Here is a 6539-nt window from a genome sequence, read left to right as displayed (position 1 = left end):
GCTGCCCCAGAATGATGAAGCCCTATGGAGAAAACTCACCTCCTGGCATTGATTGATATCTTGACATGTGTAGACAGATAAGAACGTGCTTTGATACAGATATTCAACTTGTTTGACTTTCTCTTTGCTACTTTGGACGGTGCCTCCCAGAAATGATGTCAGGCACTGGCGAATCCCAAAGATGGAGCCATCCCTGCCCTCGAGGAAGGAGGATCCAGTTTTACAGTCTTGGCATCCAGAGTTCCTCTGGAATAGACAATCAGGCCCTTCACAGCAAGCTCTGTGGGGTGGGGCTTCTGTACCCTGCTTGTCAGGATGCCCCTCCTGACCTCTCCATCCACAGGGGGCTCCCAAATTTGTGATGCATGGACCCTGAGGTTACAAAATATGCATTAGAGAAAATATTCCAAAGAAATGCACCAAAACTACAGCAGTGATTGTCTCGGGGAGATTGGGTTAATAGGATTTTTTACCATTTTATTTTCTAAATTTTCTATACTCTACATGCCATCTTTTAAAATAATAGTTCCTATGGTTCCAGCTACCCACTGCCACCCCTCCCCTCATCATCACTGTTGAAAAGTGTGCCCAGCTGTCAAACCCTATCTAAGCCTACCTCTCTCTCTCATTCAGTCTCAAATTCAATCTCTCTGTGTGTGTCTCTCCCCACCTCATTCTTTCTCACACTCCCTACCCTCCTTGGGTAGGGAAGACCTCTGGCCAGCTCCATTCTCTGGTCTATCTCACCCTAAGATTTGATTCTTACCACCCTGGCACTGTTGCCCTCTTTCTGGGCATAAACTTCATTTAATTTATTGTTTTCTACCAAGCCTTGACTGACACAGTAGCTCACATAGGTTAAGTACTCACAGAATTGAGTGTTCACAGGATTGAAATCTCACATTCTTCTTCAGCCAAGGAAGATTCACCTTATCAGAATAATGGTCGTCAACACCAGTTCTCTCTAAGAAATTGAATCATCTTGGAGCTAGCCTTATCCTCAAAACTGGAGGCTGAGTTGTCTCATCAAATCGACATAAGAGGGTTCAAAAGCTTTCCCATCTCACAAGCCTCATGCAGATCCTTGTGAGAACTTCTGGGACCATCTCCCGAGTCACAGTTTTAATAGGTGACTCCCAGCATCAAGAACTGGAGGGATAAGGCCAGGCACAGTGGCTCACGCTTGTGATCCCAGCACTTTAGGCAGCTGAGGCAGGAAGATTACTTGAGATTGGGTATTTGAGCAACACAGTGAGATCCCATCTCTATAAAAAGTAGAAAAATTAGCCTGGTGTGGTGGCTCATGCATGTAGTACCAGCTACTTGGGAGGCTGAGGCAGGAAGATATCTGAGCCAAAGAGTTCAAGGTTGCTACAAGCTACAACAATGCCACTGCACTCCAACCGGGGCAAGAGAGTGAGACCCTGTTGAAAAGGAAAGGAAAGAAGAGGGGAGGAGAGGGAAGGAGAGGAAGAAGGGGAGGGGAGAGTAGCAGGGGACAAGTTCTGAGGGAAGACATGCTGACAAAAAATTATAAACTCGCCCTATAATCAAGGGACCCCACTAGAGAGTCTGGAGAAAGACCCACAGGTGTACAAATAAGATTACCTCTTGCAGAGTTGCTGAAAATATTTTAAAAGTGGATCCAACCATGATCTCCACACACTAAATGAAAGAACATCCACACAGACTCTGGAATATTCTCCAAAAGGTATAAAGAAGCAGACAGACACACAGGAGGGAGAGGGAGAGATGGCCCAGACGCACTGTTAACTAGAAAAAGCCACATCTCAGTACATAAACTATGCTTCCCGTAGATAAAAGCAACCAAAACTAAGTCTTCTTTTTCAACTACAGAACGACACATATGCATAGGAAATGTCCCGAGTATATACACGTAAATTTGAACGGGGACTAACTTGGGGGAAGACAGAAGATTTGCAAGAAAGAATGAAGAGGGATTATCATTTTACCTCTGTGTTAAAAATGACATCATGAAATATTAATTATTCAAATTCTATAAAAGCATATGTTCATACATGTGTAATTATACAAATAAAAAAGAATTTAGATTTCTTAGAAGTCAGAATTCTTTAGCATTTAGAAGTCTTTAGAATTCAGAATTTCTAAACATGTTTAGGTGAAGCCTTTTGTCTAACAATCTGAAAATTAATTGACTAAGCTTTAAGTAACTAAATTTTATATGTGACTGTGTTTCAGGTTAAACTAGAGACTTAAACTGGAATCGTTTTAAGAAAAATGTAACACAGTAAGATCATTTAAATTGAGAAAATCACATTGATTGATTTTTTTTCCTTAAAATTAGAGGGAAATTCATGATTGACTTCTAAAGGTGACGCAGTTCAGTGTCATTTTAAGAACACCAGCAATTCATACCCCATGGTTTGAGAAACCCCAACTCAAAAGAGAAAGTTAGGAATTCTAGCAGAATTGGAATCAAAGAGAAGTAGGCCATGGTTATTGCTAAGACAATACAAGCTCAAGAGACTGAAATCCCAAAAAAAAAAAAAAACTGAAAGATCATTCTGGAAGTTGTTTTAGGTAACAAAAGTCACTCTGATAAAACTAACAGAATCACCCACCTAGGCCCCACTGCCTTGTTTTGTCTTTTCACAAAAGAGCTAAACAGACAGTATTCCTATTTACAATAAATTTCCTTTGTGCAGAAACAGAGAGAGAAACAATAGTCAAAAGACCTACGGGATTACAATAACGTAAACTTACATCTCTCGCTTCTATCCTAACGTAATACCACTGGGACTTTATCCATCCTGAGATTCGGGGTCACGCATACTTCTTAAGGTGGAATTTCACACATATATGCGGAAAAATAAAACAATGTCTGGGAGGAAATTTCATAACATGCTCAACAAGAATCACATCAGAATTCATAGCCCTGTAGTCATTTTTTTATTATTCTTAGAAAAAGAACGCGGAATACACAACTAAATCGCGCCCTCTAGTGGGACATAGTATTTATACCAAGCACCGAGAATGTGACCTATTTCCAGAAAACGTTGCATCTTGGATTTGCTATGGAGAAAACAGACTGGGCTTAGAATATGTTGCTTTAAATCACAGCATTCTTTGTGAAAGCCAGGTGTTTCTTCAGCTATTAAATTAAATGCAAGTTTGGTTAGCTTCAACATACCTTTTCTCTCTTAAAGCTTATCAAAGCTTGCAACCACAATCACTTTTCTTATTTAACTACTCTCCTTTGTTTAGAAATCTTGAATACAACCATGATCTCAAGTGACTATTGGGGACACATTTACTCATCTTTTGTGTTTTTTTTTTTTTGCAGTTTTTGGCCAGGGCTGGGTTTGAACCCGCCACCTCTGGCGTACGGGGCCAGTGCCCTATCCTTTGAGCCACAGGCGCCGCCCGACATTTACCCATCTTAAATAGTTCTCTTTGTTGGGGGGAGGCTCAGCAAAAACTGCTGATGTTATCTTGTGGCCTGATGCAGACAATGAAGATGACCAAATTGAAATCTCTCCTTCAGCAGAATTGAGGCATGTGAGGAAATCTGTTCACAGCACATGACAGAAAAGTGCCCAGAACGAGTGATCTTTATATAACCATTAACCACAGTTTGTCTCTGTTTGATACATTAAATAACATGCCACAGAAGTGAAGGGCATGTTCAAAACCTAGCACATCAAGACGTTTAAGATATGATCCGAAAAGTCAGCTACAGGAAGTTTCACCAAAACAACAAAGAAACACAGACAGGTTGAACTTTTGAACTAGGAGAGCATTCGGAGTTCATTTTCACCCAGTGTCTCACCTTCGCGATTTTTACCATATTAACATCCCATCTGTCCAATTATTATTTACTTAATGTTCGTCTTTCAGCTCGACTTTTATTTAGGAAGATCAAGACTACATAACATAAATAGACAGTAGGCATGAAAATAAATAATTTTTTAAAACTGTTATTATATCCCAGATGCTGCGATTTACATTAAGAATAACCCTCTCTTTTGTTAAAAAGGAGAGATTGAAAGAGAAGAGCTTGAGTTACAGTAGCACCCAGTGGAGACTTTCTAATCAGTGTATCTGAACAAGATATAAGAACCCCTTTCTCGGCAGGGCGTAGCGGCTGACGCCTATAATCCCAGCACTCTGGGAGGCCAAGGTGGGTGGATTGACTGAGTTTAGGAGTTGGAGACCAGCCTCAGCAAGAGCAAGACCCTGTCTCTAAAAAATGCCAGGTACTGTGGCAGGCACCTGTAGTCCCAGCTACTAGGGAGTCTGAGGCAAGAGAATCCCTCTGAGCCCAAGAGTTTGAGGTTGCTGTGAGCTATGACACCATAGCACTCTAGTGAGGGCAACAAAGTGAGACTCCGTCTCAAAAAAAAAAAAAAAAATCCCTTTTTGGCTGTGATTCAGTGTTATTTAAAGCTGGTGCCCAGTTCCATGTCTCATACTTTAGGGAGCCCTGGTTGAACCCCCACTTCTCTACGATTCATGGAGAAAATAAAGCTCAAGAAGGAAATGTGCCTGCCCACGGTTATAACAGATGGGGTCGGTGCCTAGCTAGGGCTCCTGAGGCCTTTTCAATGAAGTATTCTCTAAGCAGCATCCCACCGCCTGCATCCCGTCTCTTCGCCTGAGGGCTTTTTCTGCTAAAAGGAACCCATTCTGTTCATGCACTTAGGGAAGGTCAGAAGTTTTTAGAACTAACATGCCTAGAAGCAGTTCTCAGCCAGTGACTAACAGGATTGGTGTATAAACACTCCGGCTCCCTGTCCCCAGCTGTCCACACTGCCTCTGAGTGCCCATGTGGAGCTAAATTCCAATTACCCACTGCGTCAACTCAGTGATAGTGCGCCCCCTACTGGCGCACACTGGTCTCGCTTCCTCATTCCTTCATGGGTGTTTTCGAGATCATCTTCCCAGGAACCTACTGTGCTCAAGTCCGTGTCTCAGGCTCTACCACTAAGAAATCCCCAATTAAGCCAAGTGGCAAATGAGCAGTAGAGACAGTTCTTAAACCCGATTTTCCTACTTCTAAGTCTAGAATTGTTTTTATTTCCACCCTGCCCCTTTACCACTTGGCCTTGACCCAGGAACTATACTAACCAAGTTAACTCTAAAATGATGGTGGCTTAAAATTATCTTTGTGTCAGCCACGGCTGACCAGTCATTCTGCATTGCCCAGAATTGAGGGGGCAGAAACCAGGATTCTCAGTGCTTACACCAGAAAAGTCCTAAGCAAACTGAGGCAGCTGGTCACCCCAGCCAGCTACTTTCTCTCTGTGGAGAGGACCACCCAGTGTTCAGTTCACAGACCCCGTCCTCTCAAGTTCAACAAATAGGTACAATTCATAAAACATCACTTCAATAGTTAAACATTTGGGATACCCCCCCAGTCTGGTACTCAGTATTCAGGTCCTATACTCTGCCAGTTATATGATTATTTTACTGTGTAGTAGGAAAATTTAGCACACCGACTTGTAGACATTCTTGTTACAGAGGATGCTAAAATAGAAATTAAGCTTGATTTTCTAATAAGTTAATGAAAAATCAAGAAAATAATAGCATGCATTTACATATGTATGGCAAACAAAACTTTAAATATTAGCAAAACTTTAAAATGTTAGAGAAAATTGCACTGCACAGATAACACTAAAAACATACAACTTTTTTTTTTTTTTTTTTTTTGCGCACAATTTTTGGCCAGGGCTAGGTTTGAGCCCACTACCTCTGGTATATGGGGCCAGTGCCCTACTCCTTTGAGCCTCAGGCACCACCCAAAACATACAACTTTCTTAGACAAATTAAATCTGATAAACAGATCTCTAACTTGTGTCCTTAAGTAACTGTTTCTCTTAAAGACAAAAGTTCGTATTTGTGAAAATCATGGATAATTAAATCCAGTGAGTTCTACCAGGTGAATATAACAAAAAGCACATTTTAACTGCCCTATTTGGATGGCCTTTACTATATGAGAACAGAAAAATTAAACTACTGAGTAATTGGATAGATTCCTATCTATAGAATGGGGATGGTGACTCTTACTCTCCACTCCAGTCTGGTTAATGAGAATAACATCTGAGACCACATGACCAGAGTGTTAGTGGCAAGCAACAGAGATTGGTATTGGCCAGCAAAAGGAAAAAAGGAAATTCACTAGAAGGGCATTTGAGGGCCCCCAGAATTTATGTGAAGTGAGGCAGTAACAAGGATCAGCGTCCTAGGATAGGGTGTCCATCAGGGTCCATTGCCCTACAGCCGTATTTCCATCTCTGAGTCATTCTGCTCACAGTTCAAGTCCTGGGGAGACCTGATTCTCTGAACTTAGTTCACTTGCTCGCCTTGGGCTGCCCTGGAACAAAAAAAAGGTTCTGGGATGGCGCCTGTGGCTCAGTAGGTAGGGCGCCAGCCCCATATACCAAGGATGGTGGGTTCGAACCTGGCCCCAGCAAACTGCAACAAAAAATAGCCGGGCATTGTGGCAGGTGCCTGTAGTCCCAGCTACTCGGGAGGCTGAGGCAAGAGAATCTTGCCTC

This window comes from Otolemur garnettii, unplaced genomic scaffold, assembly GCF_000181295.1.
Source record: "Otolemur garnettii isolate 467f Iridium unplaced genomic scaffold, OtoGar3 scaffold00023, whole genome shotgun sequence".
NCBI lineage: Eukaryota > Metazoa > Chordata > Mammalia > Primates > Galagidae > Otolemur > Otolemur garnettii.
This window is presented reverse-complemented; position numbering follows the sequence as displayed.